This window comes from Callithrix jacchus, chromosome 2 (genome assembly GCF_049354715.1).
Source record: "Callithrix jacchus isolate 240 chromosome 2, calJac240_pri, whole genome shotgun sequence".
NCBI lineage: Eukaryota > Metazoa > Chordata > Mammalia > Primates > Cebidae > Callithrix > Callithrix jacchus.
In genome coordinates, this window is record NC_133503.1 from 29,735,926 (window position 1) to 29,759,898 (window position 23,973).

The 23,973-nt window shown below is 38.1% G+C and overlaps 1 protein-coding gene across 3 annotated transcripts in view; it reads left to right on the top strand.

The window, feature by feature from the left end:
- TENM2 (teneurin transmembrane protein 2) overlaps positions 1 to 23,973 on the top strand; it is a 3,966,312-nt gene that overhangs the window by 2,570,414 nt on the left and 1,371,925 nt on the right. For all 3 annotated transcript variants that reach the window (XM_078359011.1, XM_078359016.1, XM_054252473.2), the window contains exons 10-11: positions 16,906 to 17,051; positions 18,573 to 18,728. The gene's annotated coding sequence lies outside the window, so the exon portion shown is untranslated. The remainder of the gene's footprint in view (positions 1 to 16,905; positions 17,052 to 18,572; positions 18,729 to 23,973) is intronic.

Here is a 23,973-nt window from a genome sequence, read left to right on the forward strand (position 1 = left end):
CACCTGTGAATAGCACCATGACTGATGAATATAAGGAATACCTTATGCTATCAAGAAAATGTTAACCATTCTGTATTGTCATCTAGTGTTTTGTACCAAAGAAGGCAGAAAGGCATTCAATAATTTTAGAATGAGTTCTGCTCCCCAAGCGATGAACAGTTTTTTTTGTTTCTTTGTTTTTGTTTTCATTTTGAGAGACAGAGTCTCATTCTGTTGCACAGGCTGGAGTCAGTGGCGTATCTCGGCTCACACTGTAATATCTGCCTCCTGGGTTCAAGCGATTCTCCTGCCTCAGCCTCCAAAGTGATGGGACTACAGGCATGCACCACCATGCCCAGCTAATTTTTGCTTTTTAGTAGATATGGGGTTTCACCATACTGGCCAGGCTCGTCTAGAACTCTTGACCTCATGATCTGCCCACCTCCGCATCCCAAAGTGCTGGGATTACAGGTGTGAGCCACTGTGCCTGGCCAATGAGTTTTAATATTTGATTATTTGAGGTGCTACATTAACTACTGGCAAAGATATAATTATCTACAATAAGGTTCAATGTCCAATAAACAAATATATTGCTCCCCAAGTTATTAATTTATTCTGGTGAAACTGTATAGAATTAATTCTGAAATTAAATTTCAGAGTTTCAGTCCTGGTTTGCCATTTACAAGCTGTGTGACCTTTAACATGTCACTTAAACTCTTGAAATCTCAATTTTCTCAGGTAGAAAATGGGGTGATAATAATGTTTATCTCACAGTATACATTGAATACACAATACAGGGTCTGGCACAGTGGACAGACTTAAGAAATGATGCATATTTTTACTTTACATGAAGAATTGCTGTATTTAGTGACAATATATGTTTCTAAACAGTAATTAATGGCAATCTATTTTCAGAAAACTTGGAAGTCATGCCCTCTAAATATAATTAGCATGAAACTCAACACAAAGGTGTAAGTTCATCAATAGTCATTAGTCCTGCTGAGTCCCTTCATGATCTCCAGCAGTTCAGATAGCCTTCAGAAATCCCAAGGCTAGATTAGACTCTGTGGTCAAGTAGTGTTAAGGTCACCTTACTGTTCTCTGCCTAGGCCTCAGCAGTGCATGCAGAACTTCAATCTGATGACAGCCAAAAAGGACCTGATGTGTTTATAGCCAATATGGCAATAGAACGATTGCATTTACCGAATACAGGCTATGAGCCAGGTACTAGGATGAATATTACATGTGTAGGATCTCCTTGAGCATGGTGTTTGTGAAAATGGGTTTTAAATCTGATCATGTTAGGTTGAAGTCTTGGCTCTGCCCCTCATTAGCTGGATGACCTTGGTATGCTTTCTGTTACTCAGTTTTAAAATATTGATGATGATGTATTTGCCTCAGAGGCCTGCTGTGAGGTTTAAGTAGAATAATGAATGTTAAGTCACTATAACAGTATTTAACATATTGTAAGCTTCTTCTTGGACATTCTTTTGTCTCTTATGACTACCTCCAGTTGTCTTCTAGCCATGTGGGCTGCCCCTTCTTCTGCTGGCAGAAGAAGAATCCCTGGCAGTCTTCTGGAAAGAGAGTGCCTAAATATTCTGACCTTAGCCCTTTTCTTCTCTGTCTACCAAGTCTCCCTAGGTGGCCGGGTGTAGTCCCATGAGCTATGTGGCCTCTTGCAGTCCCATTCCACCTATTTCCTAATCAAAGCTCTCACCTCCAACTTATTTTTTTATTTTATTTTTTGAGACAGAGTCTTGCTGTGTCACCAGGTGCCAGGCTGGAGTACAGTGGTGCTATCTAGGCTCACTGCAACCTCCACCTCCCAGGTTCAAGCAATTCTCCTGCCTCAATCTCCAGAGTAGCTGGGACTACAGGTGCGTGTCACCATGCCCAGCTAATTTTTGTATTTTTTTAGTAGAGACAGGGTTTCACCATGTTGGCCAGGATGGTCTTGATCTCTTGACCTTGTGATCTGCCCACCTCGGCCTCCCAAAGTACTGGGATTACAGGCGTGAGCCACCGTGCCCGGCCGCTACCTCTAATTTACAAACACTGTCAAAATAGTTTAAAGAGGTTAAGTTGTCCATAGTCACACATAGCGTAGTCAAGCTGACATAAAACCTACATTTATGTGACTCTGAAGTCCAAGCTAAACACGCAGAGGGAGAGGCAGAAGATTTAGGCATGCCCAAGCACCAAGTCCCAAACTCAAAAAAAAAGAGAAGGAAACTTTTGAATGTTTACTTGACTTGCTGTATCTGAAGAAGTCATACAGCTTTTCCATATGACAGTATGGCTTATCCTTTAATTAAAATTTTTAAAACAGTTTTTGAAGGTTAAGAGTTCTATCAAAAACTTCACCTCATTTTCAAGGAAAATTAATGAAAATTATTAATTGTTATAGCTCATTTATAAGAATCTAGATGAGAACATTATGAAAAATTAGTGAACTTATTATCAGATGGAATAATTAAAGATCAATTGTGAAATAATCACATAATTCTAGCTATACGCTGTATCGCTCTTCATTAATCAAAGATAATCTGGAATTGCAATACTTAATTAAATGCAAAACAGTGTTTGTGTGTTCTGGCTCTGAAAGGAGATAACTGGAGAGTGCAGAGGCTGTACAGTTTTCAGCTTTTGCTGATTTTCTGAGAGTCTAGAAATGTAGATTCTACGACGTGGGGGTTGGTCATTTTATGGGCTGTTGAAATCTCGCCTAAAATAGATACTACTATTTTCGATGAGATATTTTTCTTTTAATCTTGGGGAAAAAAGGGATTTTGATTTTAATTCATCAATAAAAAAGAAAGTAACTTATCTTAATTTGGGTTGATGTATTAGATCTCAAAGTCCTATGAACAAATTCCATCTTCCTTTGCTTTCTTCATTGCCAAAGTGGGAACCATATTGGTTGATATCCTCAGTGATCCCCCAGAGAGAAAGTAATTCTGTTGTTTCTCCTAAGTGTAAATAAGGCCATGTATAATACTCATATCAAGCTTTATATTTCTCTAGGAATTATAATGAAGTTACACATCAGTTTCAAGCGCAGTTTGTTTTCAAAACAATAAAGTTTGTTGAGGTAAAATTTACATACAATAAAATGCACATATATAAGTATATATAGTATATATAGATACATATTATATATATGAGTTTTGACAAATATGTATACCCATATATACACATATTATATATACATATATATACATATAATATTATATATACATATATACATATAATATATATATATGTGAGTTTTGACAAATATGTATATCCACATAATCATCATGACAGTTAAGATAGGGAACTTTTCAGTCACCCCAAGAAGTTTCTTTTTGCCCTATCCCAACCAAACTCCATTTGCACTTAGCATCAGGCAATTTCTGATTTGCTTGCCTGACCCCATAGATTATTTTGCCTTTGCTAGAGTTTTGTCTAGTTGGAAGCATACAACATATATTCTTTTGGGTCTGGCTTCTTTTTCTTAGCATACGTTTGGATTTCACTTCTGTTAGCTCCTTCTTTTTTTTCTGTTCCTGAGTACTATTTCATTGGAGGAATATCCCAAAACATGCTTATTAGTTAACCTGTTAATAGATATTTGATTTATTTCCAGTTTTGCGTTATTATAAATAAAGTTACCATGAACCCTTGCGTATTAGTCTTTCTTTTGGTCATATCATAACCAAAAGATTTTTATGTTGTTTTAAGTCATTTTTCACCCTTGTTCACACTATCAACCAAGTAAAAATCTATTTTGAAAGTATGTCCACACTGGAGAAAAACTGGCTTTCATGCAACATGTGGAAATATATACAAATATAGAAATGTCTTTATTTGAACACAAATATTTTTATATGCTTTGTTTCCTTCCTTCTTCACGTGATGCCTTTACAAGAAATAGGAAACATATTATTATTACTCTTAGTTTACAAATGTGCAAACTTGGTCTCAGAGGAATTAAGTGATTTGCTGAAGACCACACAGTTTATGAGTGCTGCATTCAAGAGCAGAAGCTGCTTTATAATTTCCTAATCCAGTGCACTTTGTACTCTACCACATAGAAACTGTTTCACTTCCTTCAAATGTATTTATTTAAGACCTGCTACTTGCTTACCTCTGTATTAGGATGTAGGCAACCATATAATATACAAAAATAATTTGTGTGTTTCCTCAAGGGACTCATGATTTAATTGAGACTACAATACCTGTACACAGAAAAAAAAGTGAATGCAATTGTAAGGCAATAAATTAAGGATGTTAGAAATGTATTCTGTGCCATATTGATTACAGGTATTGAATTCATAGATATTTAAATGAAGGAGTACGGAGTTATTGGAAGGATTCATTAAGGAGGTGATTTTTGTGCTAGATATGACAAACAAAAGAAATAAAGCTGGCTGGGTGCGGTGGCTCATGCCTGTAATCCCTGCACTTTGGGAGGCTGAGGCAGGTGGATTACCTGAGGTCAGGAGTTCGAGACCAGCCTGGCCAACATGATGAAACCCCATCTCTACTAAAAATACAAAAAATTAGCTGGGCATGGTGGCATGTGCCTGCAATCCCATTTACTCAGAAGGCTGAGGCAGGAGAATCACTTGAATCCGGGAGACAGAGGTTGCAGTGAGCACAGATCGTGCCACTGTACTCCAGCTTGGGAAACAAAAGCAAAACACTGTCTAAAAATAAATAAATAAATAAAAAGGTAAAGCTGAGTTTATATGTCTGTGTGACAAGGAGAAGTCTGGAATCAGCAAAACTAAAATGATTTACCTTCATGTTGAATAGATACGGTGGGGCCAGTTGAATGTCAAGTTGAATCGTGTAGCATTTACTCAATGGACAGTAGGGAGACTGTAGATTCTTTAGCAGTGGAGACTAGTGAGTGACACAGTATGAGTGACGTTTTAGAAAGAATCAATTGGTCTCAGCTTACAAAATGGGGTAGATATAGGAAAGAAGATCAAAGAGGCTAGCTCAAAGACTATTGTAACCTGGCTATGAGGTGATGAAGACCCAGACCTGGGAAAGGAAAAGACAAATCTAACTGCCTTTACAAAAAACTGACAAGCTATTACAGCTCTTCACTGACTGGTATCCTAATTTGGAGAGATTCACATAGAATTTCTTTAGAAACTAAATATCCTTGTGCTAACAGAATCAGGTTTCACAGCTATAGAAATGGTTGTAAAGCTAGGCTGCTTTATGAGGCTTAATTTTGGCCTAGAGCTTAATTCCTTTTTGTTACAGTTCACCACCTGTCATCGTACCAAAGGATGCACTGACTTGCTTATTTCAGCTTCTTTCTTTGGAGTATAGTTGAAAATAGCACCCATCAGTCTTAATCTCAACTATTTTCCCAAACGCTTCCCAGATTAATAAGTGCAGTATTGGAAACAGTGACCCTGTGGGGAAATATGACAAAAATAGTTCACCCATAATTATAAATAAAACCTCCTTTCATTGAGCAACAGGAAATTGGCAAAACCCAGCAGCTTTTCATACAGCGCTGTTCCAAGGGGTTCCTAGGCAAGTGTGCCCTAAGTGTTCCCTTCTCTTGCTCAGTGGTCTAAGGGCTGCTTTGATTTTGTTCTCCATTTTCAGGCTGCCAGCTTCAGCCTCATTCATCATGCTCTGGGCACACATGTAGGTTGGATTCCAGTACTTAAATGAATCATCTTTATAAGCAGACCTTAATTCAAGGTATTTATGGAAAGTTGAAGATCCCTCTCTTTCCCACCTCTGTAAAATAGAAACTAAAGATGTAACTCTTGATTGATTTGGAAGCAAAAGAGGCCATTATTGTCAACACAGAAGTTGGTAATGATGAAGTTAAATCCCTCTTGTTGTTCTGAAATGAGGTTCTTTTGTTCTCAGTGCAGTAATGTTTTCTATGTACTATGACAGGGAAAACCAGATCAACTTGGTTGAAGATGTGGTTTTCATCTTGGAGAAGATGGACTGCAAACCCTATTCTATATATGCACTATACATAAGAATCACTTGATCTTGGAAATGTGACTTATTTTTCTCTGCCTCTTTTTTGGATGTATGGCCAGATGCAGTGGCTCCTGATCATGAGGTTAGGATACCTCTAATCCAGCTACTTGGGAGCCTGAGCAAGAGAATTGCTTGAACCTGTGAGGTTGACATTGTAGTGAGCCAAGATTGTGCCACCACACTCCAGCCTGGGCAACAGAGCAAGACTCCCACTCTGGGGAAAAAAAAAAAAAAGTTGTGCCTATAGGTACAAGCAACATACTGTGGAAACACCAGAAGGTGAAAACACAATCAGGGACAATCAGAGACCATTTAATGGGTCAGATGCATTAAGCTGAGCTTTGAAAGTAGATCGAATTTCTAGTTTAATCCTGAACAAAGGAGGGGTGCTGAATTTTTTTGGTGAGAGATTTCAATCTGTGTTTTAGGAAGTCAGCTCTAGCAATGTGTGAAAGCGGAGTGGTATAAGAAACACTCAAGGCACAAACAGGCTATCCAGCTAGAAGTGGTACATCTGACTGTTGTTTGTGACATTATGGACCAGAAGCGTGAGGGAGACAGGGAAGAAGGAGAGAGGCCATGGTGGCCAGGAAATGGCTATAGGAAGCCCGTAAACATCCTCTGTGCAACACACCCAGTCCATTCACAAGTCTTATGATTGGATACAGCTCTGACACCAGCCTGAGAACGCATCTGCTTTTCTCCCTCTTGCCCACCTTCGTTGAGCCCGCAGCAATATTTCTTACGGTGGAGCACTTCCTCCTTCTTAAAATTGTTCCTTTTCTTGAGCTACATGACACATTCTGGTTTTCCTTCAGCCACATAGATTCCCCTTCTCACTCTCCCTGGTGTCTTCTGCTCTGCCTACCTAAGGAGACTTCTATCTACATACTCTTCTAATTCCATGCCTTAGAACAACAACACTTTTCCACTGAATATCACATTTATGTCTCTTTTTGTTGAACTTACTTCAAACTTCAGGGTCACGTCACTTTCCTCCAATCTGACATATCCACATTGACATTGTGATAGGCAACTTGGTAACAGCATCTTAGCCATAATTCTCCTCTACAAACCTGATCTTCTTTGAGTTCCTCCATCTCATAAATGGCACCATATTTACTTAACTGCTAGTCCCAGAACCAAAATCTAGGACTTTTCCTTGATTTATCTTTTTTTCCAACCTCCATAGTAAGGTTATTACTAAGAACAGTTGGCCGGGCATGGTGGCTCACACCTGTAATCCCAGCACTTTGGGAGGCCGAGGCTGGTGGATCATGATGTCTGGAGATCACGACCATCTGGGCTAACATGGAGAAATCCCATCTCTACTAAAAATACAAAAAATTAGGCCTGGCATCGTGGCTCATGCCTGTAATCCCAGCACTTTGGGAGGCCGAGGCTGGTGGATCACGAGGTCCAGAGATCGAGACCATCCTGGCCAACATGGTGAAACCCCGTATCTACTAAAAAATACAAAAATTAGCTGGGTGTGGTGGCACGCACCTATAGTCCCAGATACTCAGGAAGCTGAGGCAGGAGAATTGCTTGAACCCAGAAGGCAGATATTGCAGTGAGCCGAGATTGCGCCACTGCACTTCAGCCTAGTGCCTGGCGACAGAGCAAGACTCTGTTTCAAAAAAAAAAAATAGCCAGGCATGGTGGTCCACTCCTATAGACCTAGCTACTCAAGGTTGAGTTAGGAGAATCACTTGAATCCAGGAGGCAGAGGTTGCAGTGAGCCAAGATTGTGCCACTGTACTCCAGGCTGGGCGACAGAGCAGAACTCTGTCTCAAAAAACAAAAAAAAACCAAAAAAAAAACCCCTGTAATGTTACCTCCCAAATCTCCCAATCTTGCTTCTGCTCTCTATCTCTACTGCTCCTACCCTGGGTCCATCATCCTTACTCGGGCCAAAGTAAAAACATTGTAAACTAGTCTATCTATGTGTCTCCTTGCTTTCTACAACCCACTGACCACACAAGAACCAAAACTATCTGTTTAAAGCTTAATTCCAAACACATCATTTGCTTTCATAAAAGAATTTGCTTAACATCCAGACACTTATCCAAGTTTAAAAGTCCTATTTAACTGGCTGCATCCGCTTTTATCTTAACTTCTCCCACTCTGTTTCTGTTACCTCTACTTTTCTTTCCTTGAATATATCAAGCTCATTCCTGCTTAGCAACTTTTGTGATGGGCCTGTTCTTAGGACTTGGTGCTTTGCTTCAATGTCATCTCTTCAGAGAACCCTTCTTTCCTATGTCTCAATATGAAGTCCCTTCCAACTCTGTCTGAATCACAAAATATTTTTCTTTCTTTCTTTTTTTTTGAGACTGACTCTTGCTCTGTTTCCCAGGCTGGCGTGCAGTGGCACGATCTCAGCTCACTACAATTTCTGCCACTCTGGTTCAAGCAATTCTCGTGCCTCAGCCTCCAGAGTAGCTGAAATTACAGGCACCCCCCACCATGGCTGGCTAATATACATACATATATATATATATATATATATATATATATATATATATACACATATATATATATATACACACATATATATATGTATATACATATATATATACATATATATATATACACATATATATATGTATATACATATATATATGTGTGTATATATATATACACATATATATATATACACACATATATATATGTATATACATATATATATATGTGTGTATATATATATATATATATATATATATATATATATTTTTTTTTTTTTTTTTTTTTTGACAAGGAGTCTCCAAGTCTTGCTCTGTCACCCAGGCTGGGTGCAGTGGTGCAATCTCAGCTCACTGCAATCTCTGCCTCCCGGGTTCAAGCGACCTCCTGCCTCAGCCTCATGAGTAGCTGGGGTTACAGGTGTGTGCCACCATGCCCAGCTAATTTTTGTATTTTTAGTAGAGATGGGGTTTCACCATGTTGGTCAGGCTGGTCTGGAACTCCTGACTTCATGATTTACCTCTCAAAGTGCTGGGATTACAGGCATGCACCACTGTGCCCCGCCTAATTTTTACATTTTTAGTCGAGATGGGGTTTCACCATGTTGGCCAGGCTGGTCTGGAACTCCTGACCTCAAGTGATCTGCCCACTTCAGCCTCCCAAGCTGCTGGGATTTCAGATGTGAGCCACTGTCCCCAGCCACAAATTATTATTTCAATGAGTTATTTAAGTAAATGACTCCTTAACCCCACCATTCTAAATCAAAGTCATTATTCTTTCTTGCTGGGAATATAACAAACACACTTTCTTAACTGTACCACGTTCATATTCACCTTCTCTAACTCCGTCTATACTTGTAGCTAGGATCTTTTAAAACTATCATCTGATCATGGCAGTCCCCTGTCCCTGACAGACACGTACCTTAGCCACATTTACCTTTCCAGCACAGTCCCTGCTGCTGCTCTCTCCTCAGCTCAATGTGCCTATTCTTTGTCTTTTTGTCTTTTTTTTTTTTTTTTTTTTGAGATGGAGCCTCTCACTGTCACCGGGGCTGGAGTGCAGTGGCACAATCTTGGCTCACTTCAACCTTTGCCTCCAGGATTCAAGCAATTCTCCTGCCTCAGCCTCCCGAGTAACTGGGATTACAGGCACCCACCACCATGCCCAGCTAATTTTTTGTATTTTTAGTAGAGATGGGGTTTCATTATTTTGGCCACTCTGGTCTCAAATGCCTGACCTTGTGACCCACCCGCCTCGGCCTCCCAAAGTGCTGGGATTACAGGCGGGAGCCATGGCACTGGCCTTTTTTTTTTTTTTTGATCCTATGTCTATAAAGAGGAGTGAGGAAGATGGTTCTGCTGCATTTCCTAGTCATCAGTATTCAGAACTGCTGTTAGTTTTCTACTCTTACAACCTCACTGCATTGCCTGTGCACCTTGCACCAGGATGTTTTTGCTGGCTTCTTTTTAATTTGTAAAGAGAAGGAACAGGAGGCCCAAAGGTGATTACCAGTCAGAGCAGTTCATCATTAAAAAGGTCTGAGATTTGTGGTAAGTAGATGACTATAAGATACAGGTCAAATGGATTTTGCACTATTCAGGCTCATGCTGAATTACAAAAATTAAATAGCACTCTAATTAACCAGAGTAGTTAGCACATAATTCAGATCTCTGGGACTCTAGCTGATGGTAGGGTTAAAAAAATGTTTTATACTGAATAATGTACAAATAACAAAACAAAACAAAACCTGCTCTTGTTGGTCTTCCATAAACAGGCTTCAAGGGTAAGAAAACATTACAGATTTCTGCAAAAACAGAAATGTTCTTACTCTCCAAGAGAAAAAAGGTGAATTCTGCTTTTCAAAGGGAATAAAGGATTAATGTAGCAAGGGATGAAAGAAGTTTTGCATTTCATTTTTAAGCATTGCACATAGCCTGATGTGGGCCTTTTAGAGTGACACCACATGAATGAAATGGGTAGGAGGAAAGGTGAGAACAATATCATATATAAGCTTTATATCTAAATCTGCCTTATTGATTGCTTCTTAAAACTATGGAATACCACCAAATATAAGTTAACACACTAGAATACAACTTAGATAAACATGAAATTTGCTATAAAAAGAAAATGATGACATCCACAAACATTACTTACATATCTAATAAATAGATGAAAACCATGTTAGAAAACTCCTAAGAAAGACTTGAGATATGAGAGAACACTGTGTGAATACTAGAAAAATTTTAGAGGTATCGTCTCTGCACAGAAAACACAAAATAAAACAAAGCTTGACTTTTTACTATTGCACAAAAAAGAATTGGGAAGTCACCATGAAATGTGAGAAAATTTAAAAGCTAGGACATGGAGCAGGCGAATGCATAATCTGGAAATAAGAGAAAATATTCACAAAAAGAGAATATAACAAAGACTGTGTTTTTAGGTATCTAAAGTTCAAAGGCCAATTACAGTGATTCATGTTAAGGTTTAATTTTATGCTTTACAATGTCACTTTATTAAACATTTTTTTAAGTAATAATAGGATAACAACTAACACTTACCGAGCTTTCACTGTGTCAGACGCTATGCTAAACATGTACATTATTCCATTAAACTCATGCCTCCACAGTTTCATGAAGAAACGGTGATTCACAAAAATATGGTAAATTGACCAGAGAACTCTTAGAGGATGAATCATGAGTCTAAAGCATTTCTTCCTCCAACATCCGTATCTTTACTGCCTAACTACTGCTCTCTGATATCTCCCTAACCTAAATTGTACTTTTTCAATGAAAACGAAATAAATAACTGACCAATATAAAATTTGCTCATATGAATCCACTTGTAAGGGGCTATAGTGACCCATAATGCACTGCTTGAAATTTTATATAATTAAACTTGAAAAAGTGGCTTGGGTGTCTTTCTTTTTGTTCATATCAGAATACTGTTTGCTGCAAACCATGATGCTACGTAAACAAACAATTCTATATTTTGTCTTCTTCTGTGTCAAGATTGTCTTACAATGATCTAGTAACTGGTACAATCTAGGCTTTAGTACTTATTTTAAAAGTAAGAGAGGAACTCATGGATCTTACAGAATGACACTCTTCACACTATATTTTTCTTTACATCCAATATGAGTAAAGGCATCTGATCTTCATTTTTTAAAAGCTACTTGAAGTTTAAAATATTGAGGAAAATTACAGTGGAGTTGTTATCCTTTATAGCCTTGTGCCCACTGGGTCATTTGTTAGGTCAAAAGTTTTTGTTTTCAGAATAAATTCATTTTAAAAGTAAACATTTTTATTTTAGAGCAGCAGAACAAAGTTTATGAATTTTTAAATACCTTTTAATAATAGATCTATTCAATGGCAGGTTTACAATTTATGGCTATACCACTAAAAATGGGATAAGTTGTAACAGTATGCCTATTGCCCTTAATTTTCTGTTATAGACAGTAATGTGCATTTTTCTCAATTTTAATGGGCCAATATCATGCTGTTTAGATTACTATAGCTTCATAGGACAGTTATATTTTGATAGGAGTTTGTGTGATGCCTCGAGCTTTGTTCTTTTTGCTTAAGATTGCTTTGGCTATTTGGGGGTCTTCTGTGGTTCCATATGAATTTTAGAATTCATTTTTCTATTTCTGTGAAAAATGTCACTGAAAATTTTATAGGGATTGCATTAAATCTGTATATGACTTTGGGTAGGAGGAACATTTCAAAAATATTATTTGTGCATATTCATGAACATTGAATATCTTACCAATTATTTGTTATCGCCTTCAAATTCTTTTATCAGTGAGTATATGAATATTATCTCTTTGCTTGTATTTATTCCTAATTTTTATTCATATACATAAATTTATTTATATATATGCATAAATTTGCATATGAGGTTGTTTTCTTGATTTCTTTTTTGGAAGGTTTGTTGTTAATATATAAAAATGCTACTGATGTTGTATGTTGATTTGTGTCCTACAACATTGAATTCATTCATTAGTTCTAACAGTTTTTTGGGTGGAGTCATTAGCATTTCCTATACTTAATATTATGTCAAAACAACATAGTAGTACCATAAAAATAAAAATATAGACCAATGGAACAGAATAGAGAGGCCAGAAATAAATTCAGACATTTATAGTCAATTAATATTTGACAAAGGTACCAAGAACACACAATGGAGAAAGGACAGCCTCTTCAATAAATAATGTTGGGAAAAGTGGACATCCATATACGGAAGAATAAAATTGAACCCATATCTCATACCATATATAAACATCAACTCAAAGCATTAAAGATTTAAATGTAAGATCTGAAACTATGAAACTTTTGGAAGAAAACATAGGGGAAAAGCTTCTTACCCTTATTTGGAACAATGGTTTTGTTTTTTTAATATGACCTCGAAAGCATGGGCAACAAAAGAGAAAAGAGACAAATGGGATTGCATCAAACTCAAAAGCCTCCAACAGCAAAGAAAACAACAGAGTTAAGAGGCAACCTATGGAATGGGAGAAAATAAGTGCAAACTATAAGAAGTTAATACCCAAAATATAGGTGAAACTCAAAGAACTCAATAGCAGGAAAACAAATAACCCCAATTAAAACATGGCGAAAAAGGTGGCTCATGCCTAGAATCCCAGCGCTTCGGGAGGCTGAGGTGGGTGGATCACAAGGTTAAGGGATCGAGACCATCCTGGCCAACATGATATAAAAATACAAAATACAATATAAAAATACTAAAAATACAAATATTAGCTGGGATTGGTGGTACACACCTGTAGTTCCAGCTAATCTGGAGGCTGAGGCAGGAGAATCGCTTGAACCCGGGAGGTGGAGATTGTAGTGAGCCGAGATTGCATTGCACTCCAGCACAGCAACAGAATAAGACTCTGTGTCCAAAAAAAAGGGGGGGGGGTGAGGTTGGGGGGAAGAACCTGAATAGATATTTCTTAAGGAAGACATACAAATGGCTACAAGTATATAAACAAATGTTCAGCATCATTAACCACCAGGAAAATGCAAATCAAAACCACAATGAGATTCATCTAAAAAGTAGAGGTGATATAAATACATACCTCTAACTTTGGGAGGGTTAATCATGAAACGTAAAGTTCTTATTACTATGCCACCACAGAATTATAACGAGCTAACAATGACAGGCACAGTTATAACCTCAAGTAATAATACAATTAATAGACACATAATACAATAGTACAACTTCTAAGCGTTTTCCTGTTTTAAGGGTCTTTTGGTTTTCTTCTTTGCCTATTTTCATACTTCTGAAATGCCTAAGGGAAAAATTCAAAATATATAACAGATACACAAGGGCACTGTGGAATATGCACACTGCACCTGTTTACAGTCTCACTGGGGCTCGGTGGGGGTGGGGGAGGTATTCAAGGCATGCCTCTAACTATGAACAATATAATTTTCTTTTATACATGGAACTTGCGGTCTAGTTGGGGCTGGTAGAGGGAGAGACACAAACAATAGGAAAATTTCAAATAATGTGAACTGCTATGAGAAATATCAAGCAAGGTGACAAGATAGAATAAAATTGATGGGTGAGTGTGGCCATTTTAAAAAGGGTGGTTAGAGAAAGCCTCATTGAAGATGTGACATTCAATCTGACACCTTTATGATAAGAAAGAATGAGCCATGCAAAATTCTGGGGGAAGAGCATTCTGGGCAGAGAAAACAAGGGCAAAGGCCATAAAATAAAAACAAGTTTGGTATGTTGAAGACCAGAAAGCAAGCCAATGTAACTAGAGCATAGAAAATGTGAGATGAATGTTGAGAGGAAGTAGGAAATACAGGCAGGGGATAGGTCTTGGTAAAAAATCGAGACTTTAATTGCAATAAAAAGCCATTGGAGGGTGATTTGCAACTTGGAGGATTAATTTAGAGCTATATAAATTATCTAAGAACTTTGGATGCTACAGCTAGAACAGCTTCTTAAAGCCTCAAACAAAAACATGATACAGAAAAAACATTGAGAATGCTGTGAGCCATAGACCTCCTTTAAAACTAGAACTTAAGCCCTCATATCCAGATTCCACTTGTTAAGATACATTTTCTAAATTTAACTCATTAAGATACATTTACAATTAACTCAGTCATTGTGAGATGCAGTGTTTTTAAATATAGTGTTCACTGAGGAGTTATTGAGGGTTTTAAAAAATAATCTGGGCCAGGTGCGGTGGCTCAAACCTGTAATTCCAGCAATTTGGGAGGCCAAGGCTGGCAGATCATTTGAGGTCAGAAATTCGGGACCAGCCTGGACAACATGGTGAAATCCCTTCTCTACTAAAATACAAAATTTAGCCCCGTATGGTGGCATGTGACTACAATCCCAGCTTCTTAGGAGGCTGAGACAGGAGAATCACTTGAACCTGGGAGGTGGAGATTGCAGTGAGCCGAGATCATGCCATTGCACTCTAGCCTGGATGACAAAGTGAGACTCTATCTCAAAAAAAAAAAAAAAAAAGAATAAATAAAAATAATCTGGTCAGGCACAGTGGCTCATGCCTGTAATCTCAGCACTTTGGGAGGCCGAGGCAGGTGAATCACCTGAGGTCAGGGGTTGAAGACCAGCCTGGCCAACATGGTGAAACCGTGTCACTACTAAAAATATAAAAATTAGCCAGGTGTGGTGTTGCACACCTGTACTCCCAGCTACTGGGGAGGCTGAGGCAGGAGGATCACTGGAACCACATAAGGAGGTTACTGTGAGGCGAGATCACACCACTGCACTCCAGCCTGGGCGACAGAGCCAGAGTCTGTCTCAAAAAACAAAACAAAACAAAACAAAACAAAAATCTATAGTCCTTGCTAGTATTTCGACTTTACAACATGCCAGGATTATTCGTCAATTATGATAGCCCTACAACCTAGTAGAATATTTGACACATATTAGATACTCAATAATTCTCATTTAAATCAAATTGAGCAAGATTATTATGTTAGCTTTAATCTGACTAATACAGAATAGTCAATTTTATGAATGTATCTCCTTAAAAAAAACAAAACAAAACTTGTGTCTTATTTTTGATAAATATATTGGGAAACCATTTTTTTTCCAAAAGGTTTTTTTAGAATTTTGCTCTATTAATCACTATATTATCTTCATTCTGTGTCATGCATTATACGTTAAGCATATGAATTTACTTCTCTATGGCGTATAACTATTTTGGACTTATATGAAGTCAGTTAAACCCACAATTTTTTAAAAACAATTTATTTTCACAGTCACCTAAGTATGCCCTTTTTTGTTTTTGCACATCATACAGAAAGTCATGAAATGGATAACCTTTGTCCTCTCCTACTTTCATCTATACGTCCTATAAGAAAAAATAAAACTATTTTTCAATTATTGCAGAAGGCAGTTTAAAATGCTGTTGTAGTTTGATCTTTTGCTGGCCTTTCCCTTCACTTTCTGCACTCCAGGTCAGGAGACTATGAACAGTTTCCCAAAAGCGCCATGCTCTCTTTGATGGTACCCATTCAACATTGGAATGTCTTTTCTGTCTCTTATTCTCCCTCTTAGGTAATCTGTTTTCAACTTTCAGGCCTCAACTAAACTTTATCTCTAAAAATCTTTTTTGACCTCCCATATCTGGTTAGTTGCTTGTGTTTTTCCTATTACCAGCATTATCACATGCCATTGTAATTTCTCTATTTATTCTCAATTTCTTTCACAGACTATTGACTCCCTGAGGGCTGGGACTAGTTGGGACACTTCCAACTCTACCTCTTAACGCAATGACTACCAAATAAAAGACCCTTAATAAAAATACACTGAGTGAATGAATAAACTAATACATTAGCTGTCATTTTTCCAGAGTAGATTGTAATTTAATTTGTTCTTATCATCCAGCATATTAAAAAGGGGGCTTTGTTCATAATTTGTGACTTTCCCAGTCTCCTGAGTTCTATTTTTGTGACTCTCTTTTATTTTATATAGTTTGATACTTAGCATGTTCCTTTAGAACAACATAGCTTTTAAGTCTGTGATAGAAAAGAAAGAAAAGACAATCTGGTATTGTTATAAATCTGCCCTTAGGACCTATTTCTCAGGAAAAGCAGACAGGAGTGAGTAGTGGTTGAGGATCTAAGAGCAGGCGGTGTCATTATAAAAACGAGAACAGAGCATCATTTCCACATCCACTTTCACTCCTCTGATATTCCCGCTCGCAAAAGCTCTGGCTTGATTGTTGACAGTCAACGAATGAGAACTGTGGTTTCTACTGCCTTTATACAGGAAATCAGTGCGGCTGTATAAGAAAGGGTGAGAAATGGTGTTTCCTCTCATGAATAAAAACTATGTATCCTGATGTTGCTGACAAAGAGCTGAAGTTTCAAAACCAATGATATACTCTCAGGGAAATGTAAGTGAAAAGATACTTACTATTTTTTTCTTTCTTTTCTTCCCCCCCTCCTCTAGCTCTTTCCAGTCAATTCAACCGAAGGAACCAGGAACTGAGGAGGAAGGAAGTAATTGACATTCAAAGCCTCTATTTTTAGACACCTTTACACTTTCCTTTGCTTCTAACTAGCAAGGATTTTTCCAAACAAGCTTTTAATTAGCAGGTGAGTTTAATTGATATGTGGGTTTCTCAGAAGGGGAAAGGACTTCAGTGTGGAGAAGGAGGGGGGAGGAACTCCATCACTCTCACTCACAATAGAGGACCATTAATTCATTTGCACCTGGATGTTTTAAGGGATCAATTTACTGTAGCAAAGAAAGAAGGCAGAGAATCAAAAGGTTGGAATCTGTCAGACAAGAACAGAGGCACTATAATTTAACATGTTAGGTGGATGATTTAAAACTTGGAAAAACGTTGCTACCGAAGTCCAAATACAGAAACTAACCTGTTTGCATATAGTCAGGTTCCGTCCAAGTGCTGAGAAAAGAGTAATATTTCAAAACCAATGAGGCTAATTTTTTAAAAAAGTTTTAATGCAGGAAAGTTAAACAACAAAATACATATTAAAATCACTGTTATTGATCTTAAGGAGCGTTTCATTAATTTACCTAATTGGTGATTTTTAACTTACAAACACATTTTAAAAGTTAAATCCAAAGTAAATAGTCTTGTTTTCTTGTTGAAGGAAGAGAAGATGCATATTCTGTGTCTAATTTTGTAAACTGAGCGCTTGCAGGAACCATATGAAGGTATATTCATCATGAATCAGAAAACCTTTGCTTGCATACAATAGAGAAAAATACTAAGGAAAGCAGAAAACCAAAAGAATAAATTTAATACATATTTGGCTAGTCTCAGAATCAGATAAACTGCTGAGTAATCAAGCCTCACAAAAAGGTAAGAATTAAGGAAGCTCTGAAATCTAGAAAGCAGAAACCAGTAGAGAATTCCCTTGAGGCATGAGCCATCAGAATGACTCAGCACTTACCATTTTATTTCCTATTGTTATTTAGATGAAAATCCCCGATTCCCAGATCTGACGGGTCTAGCTGATTCGTATAACCACTCATTGACAAGGGAGGTGACATTCTTCAGTCCTATCAATGTTCACTTGAGAAATAGTTCAAGTGAAAAAATTCAGGAGGCTGGTGCAAATTTTGATCTACTCCAAAGCTGTATATGTGTGTATAAACACATGCATATAACATATAACAATGTATGCAGGCATGCAGTGTTACGAAATTGTAGTTTTAAGGTTATTGCCGAGTTTAAAATGAGGAAACTGAGGCCAATATAAGAAAATTAAATGCCAATTTATTCAGCTCCTGGGCGAGGTTCTCTGGTCAGGGGAAAGGGGGCCAGGGAAGTCGCCCTGACTTCCTAACGCGTGGGGTTTTTATGGCCATGAGGACCGAGCAACCGCTGGGTGCTCTGATTGGCTCCAGGGATTGGGATGGGGAGGGCCGCCATTGGTTGTTGGGTTGTTGGGCGGGTTTTCCGGTGCGAGAGACGGCCAGGGTTGCATGGGCGGGAGGGAAGAGCTAGTAGAGCAAAGCTAGGTGCCGAGTGCGGAGCCTGGTGCCCGGTGCAGAGTCAGGTGCTGAGTGCAGAGCTGGGTGTGTCCAGCCTCCTGGCGAGGCAACCGGCCTTGCAGTAGTTACTAAGTTTTCTTCCACTATTCCAGCACCTATGCTTCCTGCCTGCTGCAGCGTGATTACAGGTGTTGAATGGTCATGGTGAAACTCTGTGCACACAAGCATTGTTAAAGGGCAGATTCTCTGTCAGCCAGAGTGGAAGTCTGCGTGCCAGAGGAAGAAAATTCTCATTTGACTCCCTCCAGGTAGGAACCATAAAAAAAAAATGGCTGCACTTTCACCCTTTAAGATGCCTTTTCAGATTATTTGATATTTATTCTTTAAAAAGCCTTAAATAATAGCCTGGACCCTGCTGAGTTCACCATAGAACTGTCAGAGACTTGTATTTATTAGACAAATGGATGTGGAACACAGAGTCCTAAGAGAAAAGCAGGCTACATAAACACCTCCCACTCCTAAATTTCTGCTTTCATGATGGGTCCAGACCAAGGCAGTATTATTCCAATAGAGAGTAGTTCTTTGTTGTATTAGGAAGGGATAATTTATTATTTAAAAATGATCCATCTTCTTCAGGATGAATTTTGGGGATTCTTAATACTTATCTTAAAAACTACATTTGTTCTTCTTTGCTAGCAAAAAGAAGAGTGAGAATGTTTTGAAAAACTATTGCCTGACCTTATGGTTCATCCTAGTGTTTTCTGGTGGAAGTGCATTTCTGTCTTGGGCCTAATATTTAAATTCATAAATTGGGTAACTTGGCTTATGTATAGGCACTTTGGATATTTGTAAGAGAAACCTGAAGAGAATATCATATCCAATTACAGTTTTGCCCTGTATGATTTGTGGTCTTTTATATCCTTCTTTAGAATGTTAGCAATGTAAGCTCTCACAGCAAGCAGCTACCCGAGTGTAGTGTGTGCCAACGATAGGAAGGTAATGAAAATAAGAACCCTTGAATGCTGTAATTGGTGATCCAACCTCCTAGACTACTGAAAATTAATTGGCCAGATGTTCCCTACCCAACTGTAATGGGGGATAATGTAGGAGACTGAGTTTTCAACCTTCCCCAGGTGTGCACATTTGAGCAGAGAAAAGTGATTATGAGTGACATGCTGACAGGTGCAGTGCCCATGTTCCACAGTGCCCTTGTGTATCTGTTATATATTTAGGATTTTCCCCCTGAGGCATTTCAGCAATATGAAAATAGACAAGGAACAAAACCAAAAGACCCTTAAGATAGAAAAAAAGCTTGGAAATTGTGAATATTATATTATGTGTATATTAATTGTATTATTCTTTCAGGTTACATCTATTCCTGTTACTGTTAGCTCTTGCTATATTTATGTGCCAAACACTGTATTAAGCAATTTCAGAGGTGGCTACTTATGTCATCTCTATTTTTTAGATGCATCAACTGATGTTCAGAAAGATAGAGTCAATCTGTCACAATTATACAGAAAGTAAGAGAGTAGATCTTGAGGCTCTAATATCAGAGCTCTTGGGCCTTATCTACTAAGCTATATAGCCTCCCAGAGCAGATGTGCTCACTTCTCCAAGCCACAGTCACTTTGGTAAGTCCATTACTTGTATTATCTCATTTAATTCTTACAACCACCAAGAGAGGTACAAATTACTTTCCCCGTTTCACAGAACAAGACACAGATGCTATAAGAGTATGATGAACTTGACCAAGGTCACATGCTGCTACAGAACAGAGAAGGTACTCAAATCTAGTTTTCTCTGACTCCAGAGACCAGGTCTTAATCACAATAAGGCAGTGCTACAGAAAGGATATGTCTTTTGGATGTGAAAATACAGCATCATTGTTTTAAGTCTGATCTTTAAAATCGTCCTTATTCTCATGTTTACATTCACAACAAAAAATTTATGTTGCCATCTTTTCATGTGTAACATTTTCTTCAGTTTTGAATGAAGCCCAAAATGCCCCCTGATTAGACCATGAAATTGCCCTCAAGAACTATTTAGGAAGAAAATGTTGTTCTTCTAATAGCACAGCACAGCTGTCTCAAAGAGCTTTTAATCCATCTTTTTAAAAGATGTGGACTTTCTAAAATAATGTCGCCCCCATTTGTCTTCTATGAAAGAAGATATTTCAAAACCAGGAACACCTATCATAATAAACCATTAAGATGACTCTAGCATTTCAGTGTATTTTTAGAATTTCATATTTCACCAAATGTTGTTATATATAATTCATGTAGTGGGGTATGATGAGATTTGACAGTTATCTCATTTGTGAAGAAGGACCAAATAACTCATTGTTCCACATCCACAAATAAATTAGTTTTGTCCCCAAGCATGAGACTCTGTTTGTTAGTTTCCTCACCTTAATGGATTTTGTTTTCTACATAATACTTTTTGCAGAAGACTATAACCCTAAACATAGATTGGGCTATGGTGAGAGAATGAAATTTCTGAAAGTTAGCCTCACAGATCTAAAAATGAAGCATTAACAAAATAGTCTCTACTTCTAGAAGTGAAAAGAGGTCTCAAGTGAAATTGTTTCATAGGATTTCATTCAGTGTTTCTGTCACTTGTCATACATGTGAAGAGAAAGCCTAAGGTTTTCCTGCCCTGTGAGTAGATACCATCTGTTTTACCTCAAGAAGGGTCTAGAGTTCTACTCTTCTTCATTTCATCAATTTCAAAGGGTCCCATATTTGATTCTAACATTACAATGCTATAGTTGACTCTAGAACTTTCTGAAAGTTAGATGTGTAGGTCTGAGTGCAATGCCTAGTCTACAGGTCACTTATAAAGTATACATGAATATTATTAAATGAAAGTTTTTTCCTAATTAAATTACTTCAATATGTTGAGTATACGCCTCACTGAATTTTGACTGTGTCTTCACTTTTTGTTCTTCATAATCATGCATATTTCTTATGGCTTGTAATTTTACCTGGTGTGAATAATAGTTTATGATATCCTAGTTGATCAACTACCTCGGGGACAGATGTTTCCTATGCTTTTTATTCTCACTTTATTGGCTATTCATAAAAGCACTCGATAACTCTTTTTCAAATTGAAGTAAGATTACTTTAATGCTGTTTAAAAAACAGAAACAGTCCCGAGTTGCCTCCTTAAGGGTAAAGGTGAATTGTAGAGAGAGAAGCAGGTGGCTAGTAAGAAAGCAGTTGGAGGGAATACTAACTTACAGCTTCACTGTTTTTATTCTTGGAAAGTTTTCCGTGGGAAATCATGTCATGATACATTTTTTATGTCTCTTATAAAAAATTCCAAGCATGTATTTATAGGATGTCTAAAGGTACATATTCATATTTTGATCATAAACAGCCAATATATACTCAATAAGTAATATAGGAAGAGCTCTTAAATTTACAATTATATATGTTTAAGCTAGCACAAAATGACTTATTTGGTCAAGAAATTATCACGTATTTATATGTTTATTGTTGTACTTATATATAATAATCCAATTATAATAGGTAGATAGATGTAGCACATCTGTGTATTCATTTACTAAAAGAGTGTGTGTGTGTGTGTGTGTGTGCGCGCGTGCACACGCAAATAACACTTGTGGCATCAGAAAGCATGGATAGCTTAGGTCTAATCTTTTCTGAGGATGTACATAGGGCGGAGGAGAAAAACATATCCAGGTATCAGCAATAACCACATCTCAGCTGGGTTACCTGGACTTTGATATCATCAGAGTGCAAAGCTAATAGTAATTCCAAAAGTTAGATGGCCATTGGCCTCCACTAACAGTGTCCCAGAAGGTGCTTTTTAAAGCCCACTGCAATCGAGCGTTTTAGAGAGCTGAGAGGATCCTAGTAATATCTTTTTAATAACACTTTTGAGACAGTCACATTGTAAACCGCTAGGCCATTCTGCTTTAATTTTGGTTAGTTTTCAGTAATCAGATGATTAGGACAAATACATATGCAGGGATTCTTCACCAGATGCCACAAAGTATGATTGTTTACTTGGACCTGCAGTAGTCCACAGAATTCTCCTGCTTACTGCCTTCAAAATTTAACATAAAGAGTGAAAGGTGGAAAATTTAACAGATAGGATTAGATGAAGGCCTACAATCAAAGCATTTCAGGGAGGATGGCGATGATGCTGAATAACATTTTGTGGATTTTGTGGTGCTGATTCCTCTAGCAGGTGTGTTAGATCCTTCAGCTCCTTTAACTCTTAGAGTCATCCTTTGAGGTAAACTGGTTGTCTCCAGTTTCCAGGTGAAGAAACTAAAATTCAGAGTGATTCAGGGACTTGCCAATACATGCACTGCTAGGAAGCCTTTCTATTGCTATCAGAGTCAGAGATGGGCATTTTTCCTGCAATATAATCACTGGTTTACTTAATCCCCTCTCCTTGAATTTAAGCTCCGTGAGGACTGGGAATTTGTGTATATTATTATTATTTTGAAATGGAGTTTTGCTCTTGTTGTCCAGGCTAGAGTGCAATGGCACGATCTGGGCTCACCATAACTTCCACCTCCCAGGTTCAAGTGATTCTCCTGCCTCAGCCTCCCGAGTAGCTGGAATTACAGGCATGTGCCACCACACTTGGGTAATTTTGTATTTTTAGTAGAGATGAGGTTTCTCCACGTTGGTCAGGCTGGTCTAGAACTCCTGACCTCAGGTGATACGCCCACCTGGGCTTCCCAAAGTGCTGGGATTACAGGTGTGAGCCATCACTCCTGGCCTATATTATTAATTATTGTAACCCCAGAGCTTGATACGTTCATTGCATCTATTCAGCGAATATTTGAGTGCACCATATATGCTGAACACTAAGAAAATAAAAATAAAAACAAATGAGAAAGACAATAAGATAAAAACTATGTTAAAATGTATAGAATGTTAGATGAAGAAAGGCACTGTGGGAAACAATGAACTAGGGAAGGGGTAAGGAGAGACTGGCTAGAAGAGGCCTTGCTGAGCAAGTGGCAGCAGAACCAAGACCTGGAGGAGGGAGGCAAAGTGGGGAGCTATGCGGATTGATCAAAAGGAAAAGTGTCCCAGGCAGAGGGCACAGCCAGTTTGTAGGCGTGAGGTGGAAATGGGCCTGGCATGTCTGAGTATAGCAAGGAAGCTGGTATGGCTGGGATGGAATGAATTAGAGGAGATGAGTAGGGTATGCAATCAGACAAGTCGCGGGTGGAAGAGAGGGAAGAAGACCTTCTAGGACCTTCTAGGTCCTGGCTTTGTGAGATGAGAATCCAATGAAGAGTTTGAACAAAAGGATGACATGACTCGATTTACCTCTTTGCAAGATGCTCACATTGCCACATTGAGAAGAAACTTAAAGAGGTCAAAAACAGAAGCAGGAGGAGAGAAGTCTGGAAAATACTGAAATAATTCAGTGCAGACACACATAATCACATTCAGCTTCAATGAGGTAGAGAAGCGGTGAAGTTGGTAAGAAGTAGCGAGCTTCTGGATATATTCTGAAGGCAAAGCTCACAACATGGTGTTTGATGTGGGGCACAGGTGTGCT